Raw genomic sequence first — 20,185 nt, forward strand, 5'->3', positions numbered from 1 at the left:
ACTTCTAATAATACTTGGCACGGAAACCGATGTGGGCACATTTGTACCAGCGGAGGTACTTGTCCCCCAGTACCTCTTGATGCCATAGTCAGAACTGGTTTATATGCAGCAGGAGTCTGGCATACTTTGCCAGCCTAGAGGTTCGATGCTGCTTGACCCGTCGGTTTAGACATACGGGAGGCGCGGCTTGGCCCCTCTGAATATTCGCATGATGTGATACCAAAGATGAACTAATTTCATTTGTATTCCGGTAAGGGGTATGATCCCTCGTGCCACCCATAAAAGTCGAAGATATATGCATTGTTGGATCAGACATACGGGAGGCGGGGGCTTGGCCCTTCTGAATATTCGCGTGATGCGATCCCGAAGATGAACTCATTTCTATAGATAAAAGTAAGCATTTTATTTTTACAGAAACTACTTACGTCTTACAAGTAAACTTTAAATCGCAAATACAGTTTATGTATGAGTTGTGCGTATTTGACGTATACAAAGATACCCCATTAAGAAGTGCCTAAATAGCTTCCTGCATATGTTCTCAAAGACCTTCTTCAGTTTAAGGCTTTTTTACATTTTGTTCTGCTATAATTACCTCATACTACTAAGTATGAGAATGCTTTCTTAAATAACAAATAAATAAAATTAAGATGTTGCTGTTTCAAAACCATGACTTACATGTAGATTACTTAAATCATATTGTGTCAGTTTGTATCAATCAATATGTGTTCAATGTATGTTTTTTTTTTTAGAATTTAATAACATTCTAAAGGTTATTTATTCAAATCTTAAAAAGATGTCATTGCAGAGCAGTATTCCATATTTTACTGATATTATCATATCTCACAAGCTTACAACTAAACATAAAATGTGAAGACATTATTACGTATGTTGTATATTAATAATTTTTACTTTCTCGTTTTACAAGAAAACGACTAGCAAACAGTTAATAAGTTTAAATCAGTATTTTATGTAATTGCTAAAGAAATATTCTATTAAATGCTGTTTTAACCTTCGAATTTACATTTCAGCCTGTTTTAGTTACTTTTAGCAAACATATATTTACTTAAAGATCGAACGGTGTCATAATGTGAAAATGATATATTTTCATCATTTACTGATTACCCACACCAATTATGTAACTTAGGTTTACTAATGTCGGTATATATGACACATTTTATTCATGTAATAGTTCAAGGTCCAGGTCAAACTGAGGTCAGGTGATGTCTGAAGTTGAGGAATGGTCACAGGTTACATCTGCATTAGTATCAAGTCATTCTAGTTAGGGTACTGATGCTAGACGAAACGGTCCCATCTGGTTAACCTCGTACGGACGGACGGACGAACGGACGGACGGACGGACAGGACAATCGCTATATGTCTCCCGCATCAGTAAATGCCGGGGGCATAAAAACCTGCACCTTTACTTAATATGAATTTTAAAGTATTACACATATTTTATGTAAGTGTACATAGATTTACCCCACCCACTAAGCTGTTTACTTAGCCATTGATTGCTGGATTAACAGATAATAATTTAATTAAAAGTTGTCAGGTCAAATACTTATGATATAGTTTAGGAAATGCTGAACATTATAAAGCATAAAACTTGTAAAATATAATCAAGTAATTAAAAGTGGTAGAATTATTAAAAGAATGTATGTAAAACAACAATTTTTCTGATCATTTTGCATGCAAAATCCATCATATTTTGTAAGAATTTATTTCAATTTAGTTAAAGATGAAATATAATATGTTTTAATTTATTCTGCAACAGAAACTAGTATAAGACTAGGACGATGCCTTTAAATTTGAAATACATTGTCCAGTCAATATGTATAGTATGATTTTTAATTTTCGGCGGCCATATTGGCGGCCATCTTGAATTTGAGCACTTTGCCCACCACTTGCATTCTGGCATCAACTGGTTTTGGAAACTTAAGACTCTTACAAACATTTTGATATATAGTTTGCGATGTGCAGATTCGTAGACCACCTACCTCCCATGGAAGTGAACTCGTTTGCGACAGTAATGTAAAGTGATAATTTTGATGACAATGGGAACTTATAAAAAAAAAAGTGATGCTTTATTTAGATTAGAAAGTGATTCGTATTATACAATAAGGAAATCTATTTGTCTTGATGAAATCTAGGTCAAGCTCGACTAGGGTTATCTAGGGTCAAAAACTAGGCCACCTTGTCAAATCATTGAAAACCTTGTGTATGCAATAGGGGTTGCATTTATCACATGATCTTGATGAAATTTGATCAGAATGTTTGTCTTGGTATAATCTAGGCCAAATTTGAACATGGGTCAGGCGGGTTTGTAGAAAAGGCCACTTGGTCAATTAGAAGAAAAACATATTTATGTAATTAGAGGCTGCATTTTTCACTTGATCTTCATGAATTTTTTTTTCAAAATATTTGTCTTGATGAACACTATTTCAGGTTTGAATACGGCTTTTATGGAGTCAAAAACTAGGTCAACCAGTCAAATAAAAGACAAACCTTGTGTATGCAATAGGGACAGTTTGTCTTGATAATATTTAGATCAAGTTCGAATCAGGGGCCAAAACCTAGGTCACTTGGTAAAATTAAATAAAAATTTGGTGTGTCCAATAGGGGCTACATTTATCATTTGATGTGCATGAAACTTGGTCAGAATGTTTGTCAACATGGCGTCTCGGGAACTTTTCTGTCTGGGTCACATGGGGTCAAAAACTAGGTCAACAGGTCAAATCAAAGAAAAAGCTTGTTAATACTTTAAGGGCCATATTTTCTATTCAATCTTCATAAACCTTCGTCAGAAGATTTGTTAATATCAATCCTTGTACGAGTTTGAATCTGGGTCACAGGGAATCAAAATCTAGGTCACACGGTCAAATCAAATAAATAGCATTTTGGATGCATTTTTGGTCCAATCTTAATGAAAATTGGTCAGAATATTTGCATGAAATCTCGGACGTGTAAAAAATTGGGTCATGTGTCAAAAACTAGGTCACTAGTCCAAATCAAAAAAGGTTTTTACACTTTAAAGGCCACATTTTTGCATAAATCTTCATGAAACTTGGTCAGAATGTTTACCTCCTTGAAAACTCAAAACGATTTTTAAACTGGGCCATGTGGTTTTAAAAAACTGGGTCACTAGGTCAAAACATGTTTACCCTATTATGGTGTGCTACTAAGGTGCGTGACCTAGGGCCATCCTGGCCCTCTTGTCTTTTTCAAGTATTAAACTTAGATATTCAATTAAATTTCGCCAACATAAATGATACTCTCAATAATATTTACCGTCAGAAATTACAAATGGTTTGTCCAATACACTATAATTTATGTTACTTAAGTTTACACACCACGAGGGTCGGAATGCACGAAATTTACGTTCTTGTACGTACATGTGAATCCACATGTTCGAAATGTAAACAAACGAATAAAAGTAACTGTTATCATTTTCGACGAAAAGACCGAGCTGTGATTGCCAATGTTCCCGATAAGGAGTAATACATATATAAACAAGAGCCGTTCCTTTTTACAGGACTTACAGGAACATATTAATCGATTATTTATTTATTGTTACAATGTATTATTGTTATAGTAACCTTTGACTCTAACTTCGAGGACAAGTCGGGTTTGTGACACATAGATGTATGTTGTTGGGCTGGGGGAAAAAAGATCCAAAATTGAAACTAAAAGATATATTGCATGATTTCTTCATTATTTCTTTGCATACAGTTAGGCTGTTTCAAGTTGAGAGTATCAGAAAATTAAAGCAAATAAAACATATCTTTGAAAAAGTCCCGATTTTTCATCACATGTTTCGTCGCCGAATGTTTACAAATTTAATGTTAGTAGGCCATGATTGTCCATGAAGCCTTGTAAAGTGATAATTTTGATGACACTTTTGTTTTATTTAGTAAAATCGGACAGTGGGAAGTTATAAAAAAAAAGTGATGCTTTATTTAGATTAGAAAGTGAATCGTATTATACAATAAGGAAATCTATTTGTCTTGATGAAATAAAGGCCATGCTCGACTATGGGTAACCTGGGGTCAAAAACTAGGCAACTATGTCAAGTCAAAGAACCAACCTTATGTCAGCAATAGGGGCTGCAGTTTTAGCTTGATCTTCATGAAATTTGATCAGAATGTTTGTCTTGATAAAACTAAGCTAAAGTTCGAATATATGTTATCTGGGGTCAAAAACAAGATTACTCTGTAAAATAAAATAAAAACTCTGTCTGTGCAATAGAGGCTGCATTTTTCATCTGATGTGCATTAAACTTTGTCAGAATGTTTGTCTTTATGGTATCTCAATAGACTTTTTATCTGGGTCACATAGGGTCAAAAACTACGTCAACAAGTTAAATCAAAGAAAAAGCTTGTTAACACTCTAGGGGCCATATCTGTGCACTCCCCCCTCATGCGTGGTGGGGACCTATAGATTTGGTCTTGCCCGTGCGTCCGCTCGTGCGTGTGTGCGTCCATGCGTCCGTCCGAAGTTCCTGACGCGCCTAGCTCAAAAAGTATTTGATATAAATTGATGAAACCTTGCATGAGTCTTTATCATGATATGAACTTGCGCACCTCCTATTTTTTGTCTGGTTCGGCACCTATTTTCAAAGTTATGGCCCCTGATATAGTCAAAAATGCACCTTTTCACCTTGTGACACGCCTAGCTCAAAAAGTATTTGATGTAGATTCATGAAACCTTGCATGAGTCTTAATCATGATATGAACTTGCAAATCTCCTATTTTTCATCTGGGTCTGCCCCTATTTTCAGAGTTATGGCCCCTGAAATAGTCAAAAATGCACATTTTCACCTTGTGATGCGCCTAGCTCAAAAGGTATTTAATATAAATTTATTAAACCTTGCATGAGTCTTTATCATGATATGAACTTATGCACCGTCTATTTTTCATCTGGGTCAGCCCCCTATATCAAGAGTAATGGCCCCTGAAATAGTCAAAAATGCACATTTTCACCTTGTGACGCGCCTAACTCAGAAAGTATTTAATATAAATTGATTAAACCTTGCAAGAGTCTTTATCATGATATGAACTTGCCCACCTCCTATTTTTTTTGTCTGCCTCCGCCCCCTATTTTCAAAGTTATGGCTCCTGAAATAGTCAAAAATGCACATGTTCACCTTGTGATGCACCTAGCTCAAAAAGTATCTGATATAAATGGATGGAAACTTGCATGAGTCTTTATCATGATATAAACTTGCACACCTCTTACTTTTTGGCTGGCTCCTTTACCTATTTTTAAAGTTATGGCCCCTGAAATAGTCAAAAAATGCACATTTTCGCCTAATTATGTGCCTACCTGAAAAAGTATTTGATGAAAATTCATGAAACTTTGCTTGAGTCTTTATCATAATGTTACCTTGCACACTTGGCATTCTTCTTGACAATCTTAGCGCATATTACAGAGTTATGGCCCTTGAAATAGCCAAAAATAGTGGAGTTTTTGTTTGTGATGCTCATAGCACAAAAAGTATGTGGCCTAGAATAATGAATCGTTTTCATAAAATGTTTGTTTAGGCTATACCCCATTAAGACTGCAAACATTTGAATTATTTCCCCTTATTTGTGACAAATGTATCAGTGAGTGTGTGTGTGGGGGAGGGGGGAGGGGACATCCTGTGTCCTACAGACACAGCCTAGTTTCTATTCAATTTTCATAAAACATGGTCAGAAGATTTGATGTTATGTATCCTTGTACGAGTTTGAAACTGGGTCACGTGGAGTCAAATTCTAGGTGACTAGGTTAAATCAAATAAAAACCTTTTTTACACTCTAGAGGCATTTTTGGTTCTATCTTAATGAAAATTGGTCATAATACCTGTCTGCATAAAGTCTTGGACGTGTAAAAAAACTGGGCCATGCGGTATCAAAAATTAGGACACTAGGTCAAATGGAATAAAAAGTTCACACTTTTCCATATTTTTGCTCCAGCCTTCATGAAACTTGTTCAGAATGTTTATCTCCTTTAAAACTCGGACGTCTTTGAAAGTGGGTCATGTGGTAACTAGGTCAAAACATGTTTACACCGTTATGATGTGTTACTTAGGTGAGTGACCTAGGGCCATTATCGCCCCTCTTGTCTTTTTCAAGTATTAAACTTAGATATTCAATTAAATTTCGCCAACATAAATGATACTCTCAATAATATTTACCGTCAGAATTTACAGATGGTTTGTCCAGTACACTATAATTTATGTTACTTAAGTTTACACACCACGAGGGTCGGAATCAAAAGTAAATCATGTTTACACCGTTATGGTGTGTTACTTAGGTGAGTGACCTAGGGCCATCCTGGCCCTCTTGTCTTTTTCAAGTATTAAACTTAAATTCTAGATGACTAGGATAAATCAAATAAAAACCTTTTTTACACTCTAGAGGCATTTTTGGTTCTATCTTAATGAAAATTGGTCATAATATTTGTCTGCATAAAGTCTTGGACGTATAAAAAACCGGGGCCATGCGGTATCAAAAATCAGGACACTAGGCCAAATGGAATAAAAAGTTCACACTTTAGAGTCCATATTTTTGCTCCAGCCTTCATGAAACTTGTTCAGAATGTTTATCTCCTTGAAAACTCGGACGTCTTTGAAACTGGGTCATGTGGTATCAAAAGTTGTGTTACTAGGTCAAAACATGTTTACACCGTTATGATGTGTTACTTAGGTGAGTGACCTAGGGCCATTATCGCCCCTCTTGTCTTTTTCAAGTATTAAACTTAAATATTCAATTACATTTCGCCAACATAAATGATAACCTCAATAATATTTACCGTCGTTACTTTTTAGGTATCCTTGTACGAGTTTGAAACTGGGTCACTTGGAGTCAAAATCTAGGTCACTATGTCAAATGAAATAAAAAGATTTTTACGCTCTAGAGGCATTTTTTGGTCCAATCTTAATGAAAATTGGCCAGAATATGTGTCTGTATGAAATCTCGGACGTGTAAAAAATTGTAAAAAAAAATTAGAGGCCACATTTTCGCTCCAGTCTTCATGAAATTTGGTCAGAATGTTAATCTCCTTGAAAACTCGCACGACGCTCAAACTGGGACATGTGGTATCAAAAACTGCGTCACTAGGTCAAACATACTTACTTGGTGTGTTATTCAGGTGAGTGCATTAGGGTCATCTTGGCCCTTTTGTTTTCTTCAAGTATTAAACATAAATATTCAATTAAATTTCGTCAACATAAATCATACTCTTATTTAGTAGTTGTGAGAGATCGTTAATTGATCAGAAAGATAGGACAGTGGGAAGTTACAAAAAAGTGATGCTTTATTTAGATTAGAAGGTGATTCGTATTATACAATAAGGAAATCTATTTGTCTTGATGAAATCTAGGCCATGCTCGACTATGGGTTATCTGGGGTCAAAAACTAGGTCACTATGTCAAATCAATGAAAAACCTTGTGTATGCAATAGGGGCTGCATTTATCACTTGATCTTCATGAAATTTTATCAGTATGTTTTTTCTTGGTATAGTCTAGGCAAAAATTGAACATGGATCATCTGGGTTTGCAGAAAAGGCCGCTATGTTAAATTGAAGAAAAACATTATTTGTGCAATAGGGGCTGCATTTTTCACTTGATCTTCATAAAATTTTATCAAAATGTTTGTCTTGATGAAAACTAGTTCAGGTTTGAATATGGGCTATATTGAGTTAAAAACTAGGTCACCCGGTAAAATTTAAAACAAACCTTGTGTATGCAATAGGGGCAGTTTGTCCCGGTAAAATCTAGATCAAGTTCGAATATGGGTCATCTGAAGCCAAAACCTAAGTCACTCGGTAAAATTAAATAAAAATTTGCTGTGTGCAATAGGGGCTGCATTTTTCATTTTATGTGCATGAAGCTTGGTCAGAATGTTTTTGCCAACATGGCGTTTCGGGAACTTTTTTATCTGGGTCACATGGGGTCAAAAACTAGGTCAACAAGTCAAATCAAAGAAAAAGATTGTTGATACTTTGAGGGCCATTTTTTCTATTCAGTCTTCATCAACCTTTGTCAGAAGATTTGTTATTATGAATTCTTGTACGGGTTTGAATCTGAGTCACGGGGAGTTGAAATCTAGATCACTAGGTCAAATCAAATAAATAGCTTTTTTTACAATCTGGAGGCATTTTTGGTCCTATCTTAATGAAAATTGGTCAGAATATTTATCTGCATGAAATCTCGGAAATGTGTAAAAAATTTGTGTCATGTGGTGTCAAAAACTACGTCACTTGTCCAATTCGAAAACAAATGAATCCTTGTACGAGTTAAACTGAGTCACGGGGAGTCAAAATCTAGATCACTAGGTCAAATAAAAAATATCGCTTTTTTTTTACAATCTGGAGGCATTTTTGATCCTATCTTAATAGAAATTGGTCAGAATATTTATCTACATGAAATCTCGGAAATGTGTAAAAAATTGGGCCATGTGGTGTCAAATCTAGGTCACAAGTCCTAATCGAAAACAAATGTTTACACTTTAGAGGCCACATTTTTGCTCCGATCTTCGTGAAGCTTGATGACTTTTAAACTGGGTCATGTGGTATCAAAAACTGGGTCACTAGGTCAAAACATGTTTACACTGTTATGGTGTGTTACTCAGGTGGGTGACCTAGGGCCATCCTGGCCCTCTTGTCTTTTTCAAGTATTAAACTTAGATATTCAATTAAATTTCGCCAACATAAATGATACTCTCAATAATATTTACCGTCAGAAATTACAATTGGTTTGTCCAATACACTATAATTTATGTTACTTAAGTTTACACACCACGAGGGTCGGAATGCACGAAATTTACGTTCTTGTACGTACATGTGAATCCACATGTTTGAAATGAATAAAAGTAACTGTTATCATTTTCGTGGTGATAGCCAATGTTCCCGATATGGAATATATATACATATATAAACAAGAGCCGTTTCTTCTTACGGGACTTACAGGACACATAATAAGCGATTGTTTATTTATTTTATTATTGCTATAGTAACCTTTGACACTAACTTCGAGGACAAGTCGGGTTTGTGACACGTAGATGTATGTTGTTGGGTGGAAAATAATAGGTCCAAAATTTAAACTAAAAGCTATACTGCTTGCATTCTTCGTTATTTCTTTGCATACAATTAGGCTGTTGTTTTGGGGTCACTCTATCAAAGGTGAAAGTCACAGGTGCCGTCTGTCTGTAAACACTTCATTTTCAATCAATAACTGGAGACCCATTTGACCTAGAACCTTCAAACAGAGTACACAGAGTAGATGATTATTATTTTTGAGGTCAAAAATAGATCAAAAGTCAAGGTCACAGGGGCCTGAACATAGAAAACCGTTTCTAATCAATAACTTGAGAACCATTTGATCCAGAATGTTGAAACTTCATACCGCTGTTGATTTTTTGGTCACTTAATCAAAGGTATATATAGTTTTGTTACATATCAATGACACATATCAGTGATAAGCTTTTCGTCATTCTAATTCCATAATCAAATACCCTTTACGTTGTTATTATTTCCTGCTTTATTGTTTATTCATTAAGACTATCATTCATTATCCTTAACTCTTTAACTGAATGAAATGATGATTATCCGCCATTGATGTATATGTTTTGTTGTTATATCAGTGTGTACATACCACGTGGTTTGTGACGTCATTTTCGGGTATTACGGCAAGAAAATTAATAAACAAATCCGTCGATTTAGAACTTAAAAACACCGTAAGTATTTCATTTTTTCACCGATTTTAATAAAGTTTTTACGAGGCTCAAGCAAAAATAGTGGGCTATAAACGTAAGGCAATAACTTTCTGAAATCCTAAGCAGTTTTTGTCAAGGTCCGTTCCAACCCTGAAATGCTGCAAATTCTTGGAAGGTATTACGGCAAGAAAATCATGTGTTTTACAAAATAATGCAGGATTGCTTTCCTTTACATTGTTGTGCCTTTCACCGCTGTTTATTTCAGTTCCAAGAAGACTCGCGAACCACTTTACTTAAAATGAAATAGTAGGTATCTGTGAAAAAATGTGTCTTCGGAAAAATGCTAATACGGCAAGAATGATGTGACGGCAAGCAGATTCATGAATACACCCATTGTTCCTTTACGAACAGTCTCGCAGATTATTGTGTTTGAGGCTCATTTCGTCTTGAAAAAATACCTGTTTGCAGATTTCTTTAGCTTTTAAGATTTATTTCGGTTTGATCTGGAACAACTGATACGGGGACTGGAATGCGGCATTTATCTTATCTTATGCTGTCGTCCAATCGAGGTTATAATGCAGTAATTCGGTCCAAATGTGCTTCTGTGGTTAGTCCAAAGAAGTCCCTAATAAATAGATCCTAATTTTTCCATTTTCACACATTTTCGCGTAAATCGGGGGCCGAATGGGCATTATTTCACTCGTGGAATGAATTTTGCATGAAATAGGACACTAACATTACTTAGTTATATTGTGTATATGTGGATATGAAAAAATGTTTTGATACTATATATAGAAGTGCCTTATGGATGAAGCTTTATAAAAACGGGATTCAGGGTAAATTGTTAAGAGTAGTAAGGGATATGTATCAAAAGGTTAAGTCATGTGTAAGGAATTGTAGTAATTACTCAGAGTATTTTGAATATGCTGTGTTGATTCTGGATTAGTTATTGACGATATTGTATTAATTTTATTATTATTTGCTGATGACATGGTAGTTTTAGGAAAATCACCAGAAGAATTACAAACCAATTTAAACCTACTATATAATTATTGCAGTAAATGAGGATTAGAGGTTAACATTGGTAAAACTAAAATTATGGTATTTAGGAAAAGGGGAGGATTACTACAGAATGAACATTGGGCTTATAATGGTGAAAGAATAGAAGTTGTAAATGATTTTAATTATCTAGGAACTGTTTTTAATTATACTGGTAGTTTTTCATTAAATCAAGAATATCTTACTGGAAAGGCGATTAAAGCTATGAGTGTATTATTAATAAACTGTAAAAAGATTAAGGTATCCCCTAAAATATTATGTCAATTGTTTGATGCATTTGTTGGTTCGATTTTAAATTATTCTGCGGAAATTTGGGGTCATACGAAGTCAAAAGAAATAGAAAGAATCCATTTGAAGTTTTGTAAACAGTTATGGGAGATACCCATTATATATAACTCGATATGTACGTATTATAAAGTACTGGTTTAAATTGTTAACTACAGATAACATTATCCTAAATCGTGTATATGCACAGTCGTTGGAATATTGTAACAAAGGCTATAGGAACTGGGTGACTAATGTTAAAGCACTATTATGTAACTATGGATTTTCTTATGTATGGGACAATCCCATATCGGTTGATAAAAACTTTGTATATATTTTCAAGCAACGGGTGATAGACTGTTTTATTCAAGGTTGGTTTGTAAATAAGGAAACTAGCAGTGTGTTAGATATGTATAAAAATTGTAAAAATACTTTTGATTACGCTATATATTTAGATATTCTACCAAGTCCATTGCGGTTTTATATCACTCGATTGAGAATCGCTGCACACTCACTTAGAATTCAGACAGGCAGATATTCCAGAAATAGAATACCTACAAACGAAAGATACTGTCAATGCTGTCACTCTGTAGATTTAGAAGATGAATTTCACTTTATTATCATATGCCCGTGCTATTTAGAATTACGCAAGAAATATATTGCAAAATACTATTATGTTAGACCAAGTATGTATAAATTCTTGGATTTGATTCAGTCTGAAAATAAAGTGGTACTTTATAGATTAGCATTATATTGTAAAAACGCACTGTGTAAGAGAAATTCTATTTTGAATACTATTGCAAATTAGTTACATACTGTTCATCCTCAATTGTTCTTTTCTTTTGTTTATTGCTACTGACATATAACTTGTCAAATACACTAGTCATTGATCATGTGATGGTTTGAATTTGTAAATATGCTATGTATGTACTGTCGACGATGTACTTTGTACAAGTCATAATAAACTATATGTTCTGTTCTGTTCTGTTCATGTTTTCGAGTTGTTTACTTGAAAACGAAAGTAGCGTGTTTACTCTGCGGACCGCTTTCTGAAATGCGCAATATGAGGGTACCTGACTTCAGTTGACTTGCATTTCACTGCATACTATTCAACACCCCTTTTTCTTTTCGTTTTCTTGAAGCAAATGTATGGATATCTTGTGGAAAATAGGTCTACGACGGAGTGAAAATCTAGAAACTGTAACAAAATTGGTCTGAATTAAGTAGCTGAATTTTATATGAAACAAAGAACAATTTCTTTTATTGGTATATAGCCTCGAAGCGTATGCCGTAGGTCATTCTGCTATTACTCACACACTTACGCCTTACAGTTTAACTCGTCCTTTCAGTGAAAATCTGGAAAAGCATTTGTTGGAATTTTTGTTGAAAACAAAAGTTCTGCCATTAAATTATTGCCTGCATCTGTTTTTAAATGGACAATATCTACATTAATGTTTAACTTTTCGCCCTGTGAAAATGGCTAAATCTAGCTTGTCTTACCAAGAAAGAACGATGTCGTTTTTTACATGATATTTGCCTTGTTGATTCAGAGTATTTAGAACAAGAAAATTAGGACATATTTTAATGAAAATAGCAAGTCGAAATTGTAAATTGTTGCCTGAAAATATTCGTTTATGTTATTGCTTTGTTCTTCACCATTTAAATGCGTGTTAAACCTAGATGATTTTCTGAAGTTTTACCTAAAAGTTCGGAATACTAAATGTAACTTCGTTGTCGGCCTTTTTTTTTTTAATTTCATTGTTATTTTAATTTAAATACATTGTATTTTTCACACATCAGTTTTAAGATTAAATTAATTAAACTAATTTTTGGAGTTTAAACAACAATTTCGTTTGAAACATTCTCGCGTTCAAGAAGAAAGTTTGTTTCTGTATATAGAAATCTGACATTATAAACAATAATTATAATTATGGCTCTACAAGGTTAAGAAAAGTGTCAACTTTCTGGTTTTTTTTCTCCATTTTATTTATTCAAATCCAACAAAAACCGGTCCTTTGATAAAGGTTTGAAGTTACGTGGTAAAATATTTCTACAGGGAAATGAGCTCGAGTAATTAACAGTCGCATGTTGTCTTTCCTTCAGAATCCCTTTAGATCAATCTCTAATCATCTAATTATCGCCACTTAACATGTGACTGGTAAACCCTTTGAACAAAAAGTGTTATAGCTCCATGATTAACATGAGGTAATATGCTTATTACACGCTAATCGATAGTGGCGAAAACAAAATATCGATCGCTAACGACTGGTCGATATTTACAGGTATAGACGACAGCATAATACAGATAAATGTATTGATTTATACGGAGTGTCTACTCCCCGTATTAGACCTTCCTGGTATGATGTGATATGAAGGAACGGTTTTTTGCAATGCTTCTTAAAGATCGTTTAGTAGCTCTATTATTTTTTTCTGTTTCATTACTTGTTATCTAATAATTTCGGGCTTTCAGGAGAAGTTTCCTAATTTTTACTTTATTTATAATCTCAAGAGGTATCTTAAAGATGAGTCCCTATGTACCTATACTGTTGCATCCGCGAATGCTAACAATTTAAAATTGAAAAATATATCCTAAATGTTCACATTATATGTTTTCTTATCAAGCATTATTGAAAGTTGGGCCTCTGATCAATGCCTGATAATGTAACGAAACTTCATATAGGATAAGTCTTTGAGATTTCGAGATAACGGTGACAGATCTACAAACATTGATAAGAAAAAACTTGATGTTGAAGACGAATACTCGGACGACGTATTTTAACTTTTTAAGAGTAATGACGCGAACAAAGACTAAACTTAAAAGACGTCAGAGTTCAGACACAGAAACCAACAAGCGAGTTCTAAAGTTTATTACATCATTGATACATAGAGAAGTTTTCAATAAGTTTTTTTTTATTATAAAAAATAACACATTAAATTATGATAGTATAAGCAGGTAATTACACACTTTTAAAAATTGATTAACATGACAGTTAAATTTAATTAAGAAATGAAATGATTTTTTCGGTGTTTATGCGAAATGAACGACAGAATAGAATCGGCAATGTAATAGGATCGGCAATAGGATAGGATCGGCAAGTTTAATAGAATCGTCAAGTTTGATTTCTTATAATTACATTATATTTCCTTTCCATTTGTAAGCTATATAACATTTTGAATTGCATATGATTTGTAGCATTGAGCATTAAAATCAACTTCCCGGCCATTCTGTTCACCAGACGGAACAACTGCGATGTCATCTAAGGAACGTTCTTTTTTACTATACGCAGACGTCGTAAAAACAGCGGTAGGTTATCACTAAGCAGCGATGATGTAACTTTCGCGCCTTTCCTTTTGCTTTTCATACGAAATGAACGTCAAATGTAAAATTGGAAATATTCATTTTATCAGACCCAACAAAGCAATATGGCAATACAACAAATGTAAAATCAACAAAAGGCCACCAAGCCAGATTTGTAGTTTCCATACACGCAACGATATATTACGCACATTGAAACTCATAAATGAAGACTGTGCAGCATCCTTTTGTGATAAATTTGTATTTCAAAATTATCTTTTATTTAAACAAAGAATTTTACTGACGATGGGGAAACTATGATGAACGTATATGATATATTATTGTAAGAGCAAAGCATTTCCATTTCGACTTTGCATCTGCCGTATCGTCCATTAATCGCATTTTAAACAATGTAAACCATATAATTGTAAATAACAAAAATATGCATATTTCTTGCATACCAGACGGGGATTTCCTGTATTTTTACCGGTGCTGGAAAAATCCATCTTACACCCCGGGGTGTAAGATGACTCTCGTGCTTTAAATGACGTAATACGAACTACATATATGTAGAAGATTTATGTAGTTATTTATATTTTATTTCGAAAAACGGAATAAAAATCCAATACCTTGACAGTTCCTCTTTGTTCCTGATAGTATATTTCTCGATTCAAAACACGTTGTTTTATAAAAAAAATCATAACGTTACGCTGGAACTGATAAAAGAAAACCGGAACTAAACATTGTTATTTGTCTTTGAAACGTCATGACGTCTTTCCTGTTTACGGACGTTGATTTCCCGCGCTTTGTTTAAATACGCTGCTATAAGAAATAGTTCTAAAAAGAAAGCCGTTCGACTGATTTTATTTTTATTATTATATCTTTATATCGGTATACAAGAAAAAGATTCTGTCACTGGTTATAGGTTCAGATGGGAATATCCGGCTCTCGGGTAACTGTTTAGGCGGTCACTCGGTAGGAACCTCGTTACCGCCTAAAAAGTTACCCTCGAGGCCGGAAATTCCCATCTGCACCTACAACCAGTGAAAGAATCTTATAGTATGCAGTATTTCCTGTATGTCATACTAGAGTGTAAAATGCAGATGCACCTTTAAAAATAAAAACAATATAAAAACGTGTATTACAGAAATGTCATTTCATTTCTAGTAAAGCCGTTCGCTGGTCTTCTTGGGACCGAAATAAACAGCGGTGAAAGGCACAGCAATGTAAAGCAAATCAATCCAACATTTTTTTGTAAAACACAGGATTTTCTTGCTGTATTACCCTCCAAGAATATGCAGTATTTCAGGGTTGGGACGGACCTTTGCAAAAACTGCTTAGAATTTCAGAAAATCATTGCCTTACGTTCATAGCTCACTATTTTTGCTTTAGCCTCGTAATCGTGCTGTAAATGACGTATTACGAACTACATATAAGTGGAAGTTAATGTAGTAATTCACATTTTATTTCATAAAACGGAATAAAAATCCGATACCTTGATAGTTCCTCTTTATTTCTCGAGTCAAAAAACATTTTATCAAAAAATTCATAACGTTACGCTGCAACTGACAAAAAAAAACCGGAACTAAATATTGTTATTTGTCTTTCAAACGTTATGACGTCTTTCCTGTTTACGGACGAAGGTTTCCCGCGCTTGTTAAAATACGCTGCTATAAGAAATAGTTCTAAAAAGAAAGCCATTCGATTGATTTTATTTCTAATTTTATTTCTTGAATATGGTATGCAAGAAAAAGATTCTATCACTGGTTGTGGGTGCAGATGGGAATATTCGGCTCTCGGGTAGCTGTTTACGCGGTAACTCGGCAGGAGCCTCGTTAAAGCCTAAACAGTTACCCTCGAGGCCGGAAATTCCCATCTGCACCTGCACCAGTGAGAGAATCCTATAATAAGTTATCTTTCGTTCTAATCCCTTTCGTATGTGTTATATGAGTATACTTGTAAAAAATTTACTTGAAGTTATTTTCGAAATAGATATCTATTCTAAAGGTCAAGGTTCCAGCGCCATTCTAGCGTAGATCTTGTAGAAGATAAAATTAAAATAAAATAAAATTTTGAATATTTAAATAATTTAAGTGCTAACAAGGCAGCAGGCTTGGACGGCATTCCATCTAGATTTGTTAGGGACAGTGCTTCTATTATTATCTGTCCTCTTACTCACATGGGTTATTTATGGTCAATCTTGATGATAGAGGTCTTCCTTACAGTTTTTATTCTAAAATCATTTTTATTACGTTATTAAATAATTGTAATTAATCGTAAAAGTTGGCGTATTTTTAATTTCATTGACTCTATTGTACCCGTCTGTAAGTAACTGAAATACTTTTGAAACAGGGTATACAACCCCTCAAAATTAATTAAATGTTAAAATTATGAAATATTAAAATACTTTTTAGTGTGGTACCTAGGAGAGTTCATTTCCATTACAATTACAGATATATTTTTTGAAACTGAAGATTCTTTATGAGTTAAAACGTGCATTAAGGAATAATATATATGAAATTGACATGTTTAAAAAATTAAGGAATTGATGTTGCACGTGCCTGTGTTCAAATTGCACATTAACCTTTACTGAAAAAAACAACAACACATTTTAATAAGAATATACCAACTTGCAAATGATACGCATATTACTCGAAAGACTGAATATCGTGACATATTTGTTTCTAAATTGATACAAATTTATACAATTTTTCTCAAAAGATGCCAACTTTCAAAAGATAGGCATATTTCATTGGATGTTTGAAATATAATTTTAATGATAATGTATGCGACTATGCTGAGAAAATGATTTAGCTTTGAATTTAGATTATGTGAACTATTATTTTTATTGAAATATAACCATGCACAGTTAGGGAAATATTGAACGTTGTGAGTTTTTTTTCAAAATATATTAACACTTTACTGACTTTCAAACTACTTTTAATACGCAAATATACAATTTGTAAGTCAGTATATTTTTATTGAAATATAACCATGGATAGCTAGTGTTGATATTTAGATAAAATGTGTTTATTTTATTATCTTAAAAAGCTAAAACATGCAGAAGTTACATCTTATTACAGAACAGACATGTATATTATTTTACCTTTGTAATTTTCAGGTATATACAGGGCAAGTTTGTTTGATAATCAAGGTTTTTGTTTGTTTCATCTTCATAACATAAGACACAATTAAAGAGTTAAAGATAATTAACTAATCATATTTCCGATTGCCCCTTTAAAGAACATCAAAGAACACAGAAAAAGCTGGTAAATGATAGTAAACTTTCTTCTAAAATCCTCTGACCTTGATCAACAAGACTAAATATAACATCAAATTGATCAATAAAATATTTTACTTTTGAAGTTATCATTATTAAAAGTACTTCATTTTTTTCAATCACTTAACATCAAACAAAGGGGCTAAAATATTCTTTTTAGTTTAGGAACTATTATCAAAAGTACCTTCAATCATCAATGTCACATTTTCAATCACTGAATAAACAAATGGATCAAAAGATACATTGTAAGTAACAAAACTCATGTTATGTTACAAGTTTATGGTCATAACTTCTATTAAGGAGGTAGGTTACCTTAATATCTGAATGTGCCCATGTCCAACCGAAAGCTAAACGTGACGATTTACGACAACGTTTACGACAAACTAAATGTGTGATTGTACCAACACTTAAAATGGAATGTTAACTTGTCAATCAAAATTAGTAGTTGTTCATATTGGCGGACCATGATACAAAACAGAAAGCGTAGGGGTCACTCGAATAAATGAGGTTATTCTCGTGAACCCCTACTCCTTCTATTACTTATAGGATGTCGACAAACTACAGTATAAAACAATGATGCCTCTTTCAGCATCACTGTAAAGATAGCAAAGATTAGCAATTTTTGTGGCTTCTGCTTCAAACATAGACAGCATAGTGATAATTAAGAGTAGACTTGGTTACAGTATGTGCGCAGTCTGAATATTTTTGACTTAATACAAAACATGAGGGTATTCTAAGAATCAAATCTACATTACCAAGGTTTTAATGGTCACCTATTCAATTTCATATTTCGTATATTTTTTATTCCTGGCTAATGCTTAAATCATACTTATTGTCATTGCAAAGCACCTACTCAGTCAGTTTTTACAGCATTGCAAGAATGAAATGAAACATACAGTATGAAACATACAAACCAAGATTGCACAGAACACTAAGTTACATTAAAGCTATGATAGTTTTTGGGTTTCGATGGACTGTGGTGGTTTCGAGACAGAGGCTTTTATATTTTCAATGCATCGTTTTGATATTTATGGAAGGTAAGATCGTATTTATTTCTGTAATCATCGGTATATAAATGCATTATGTGTTCAAAGGTGCTGATGTAATAAACACGGCACATTTTGAACTTATAGAACATCATACATAATACAGTACAACATGAGTAGTGAAACAAATGTCAGTTTTGGTAACACATGTTTTTTCAAATAGTTGTTTCTTTGGCCAAATTGATTTTCAAATATCACTTATACTGTGCGACGGAATTACTGAACTACGCAATCATATTACATTTCCTTCACGAAAACATAAATGATGCTCATTGTTTATACTGTGGTAGTGGTATCATTTTTGTCAATTCTGAGTTCTTACTAAAATTCAATATTCTACTTTTAAAACTATTAACAAATACAAACAAACTAGTTCATTTAAAAGATGACGTATTTAAACTGTTACATATAGATTACCTCGGTATGGAACTGTGTTTAAAACATTAAGTCTAGTAACTTTTATCTAAATTTGGTAACGTATGTTTCACACAAGAGGATACATTATAACATCAATGTACACCATATGACAGAAATATTCTCTGAATTTGATGTGAGAGATTTCGAGAAGTCACCTTTTGGTATCAGTATCAGAATAAGTTTATCGTACATGCATAGATACTTACAGAGTCTGCACCATTTGTTTGGAACACACCAGTAGTGCATTGATGTCATTATGACATACTTGTAAAAACTCTTTTTAGTTAAATGTTTCCGTAGTAATACAGAAGCTACAGGTAGTCATTTTGTGAGCGGTAAAATCCTTTGTAACATGCTAATTCAATATTAGGTGATTTCTGTTATAGCTTTTGACTTTTGAAGAGCTATACCTCTTTCACATGTTGATCGAATTTTGTTTTGTTCGTAATTTAACGAACTTAAATTTTGAATGATTTAATATCTACGTACATAATGATTACTAAAAAGACCTAAGCTAGCACAGAAGAGAATTAAAGTCATCAAAATATTGATGGTGGCATGAACTCATATGTATAATAATTTCGGATTAATTTGAAATAGCTGTCATCTTGAATAAAACAACTTATATTGCTGGATCTGCGTCCCTTTTGATGTTCCCTTTAGGGAACTTCCTTAAAGATTTTGCGGTCGTATCAGCTTTTGCAATACTTTCATCATTTCTGCTCCACTCTGCCAGTTTGCAAATGACAACCAAAGTAAATTATTATTTCAGGCAAAAGATATTTTTAAGAAATGTCACATCCAAATCAGCGTTATCCCTATGCAGTGCTAAATTGTATTCATTAGACACAAACGGGTTTTAAATCGTCATTAAATTTTACTGACATGTTGCTCAGACTGACAACCCTTTTCCTGAATGATAACATGCTTTAGCTCCGCTTTTGACTAATTTCTGGGTTACGAACTTCAATATTTTGACCTTGGCCAACGGACCAATTTCTTATATTGACAATTTTTTCGCAAATGATAGACATATTTATAATGGAATAGTTCTATAATTATTTATAGAAGAAGCCGTTCAGTTGATTTTATTATCATTTTTATGTCTTGATTATTATCAAGAAAAGA

The sequence above is a fragment of the Mercenaria mercenaria genome, chromosome 19 (genome assembly GCF_021730395.1).
Source record: "Mercenaria mercenaria strain notata chromosome 19, MADL_Memer_1, whole genome shotgun sequence".
In the NCBI taxonomy this organism is placed as follows: domain Eukaryota; kingdom Metazoa; phylum Mollusca; class Bivalvia; order Venerida; family Veneridae; genus Mercenaria; species Mercenaria mercenaria.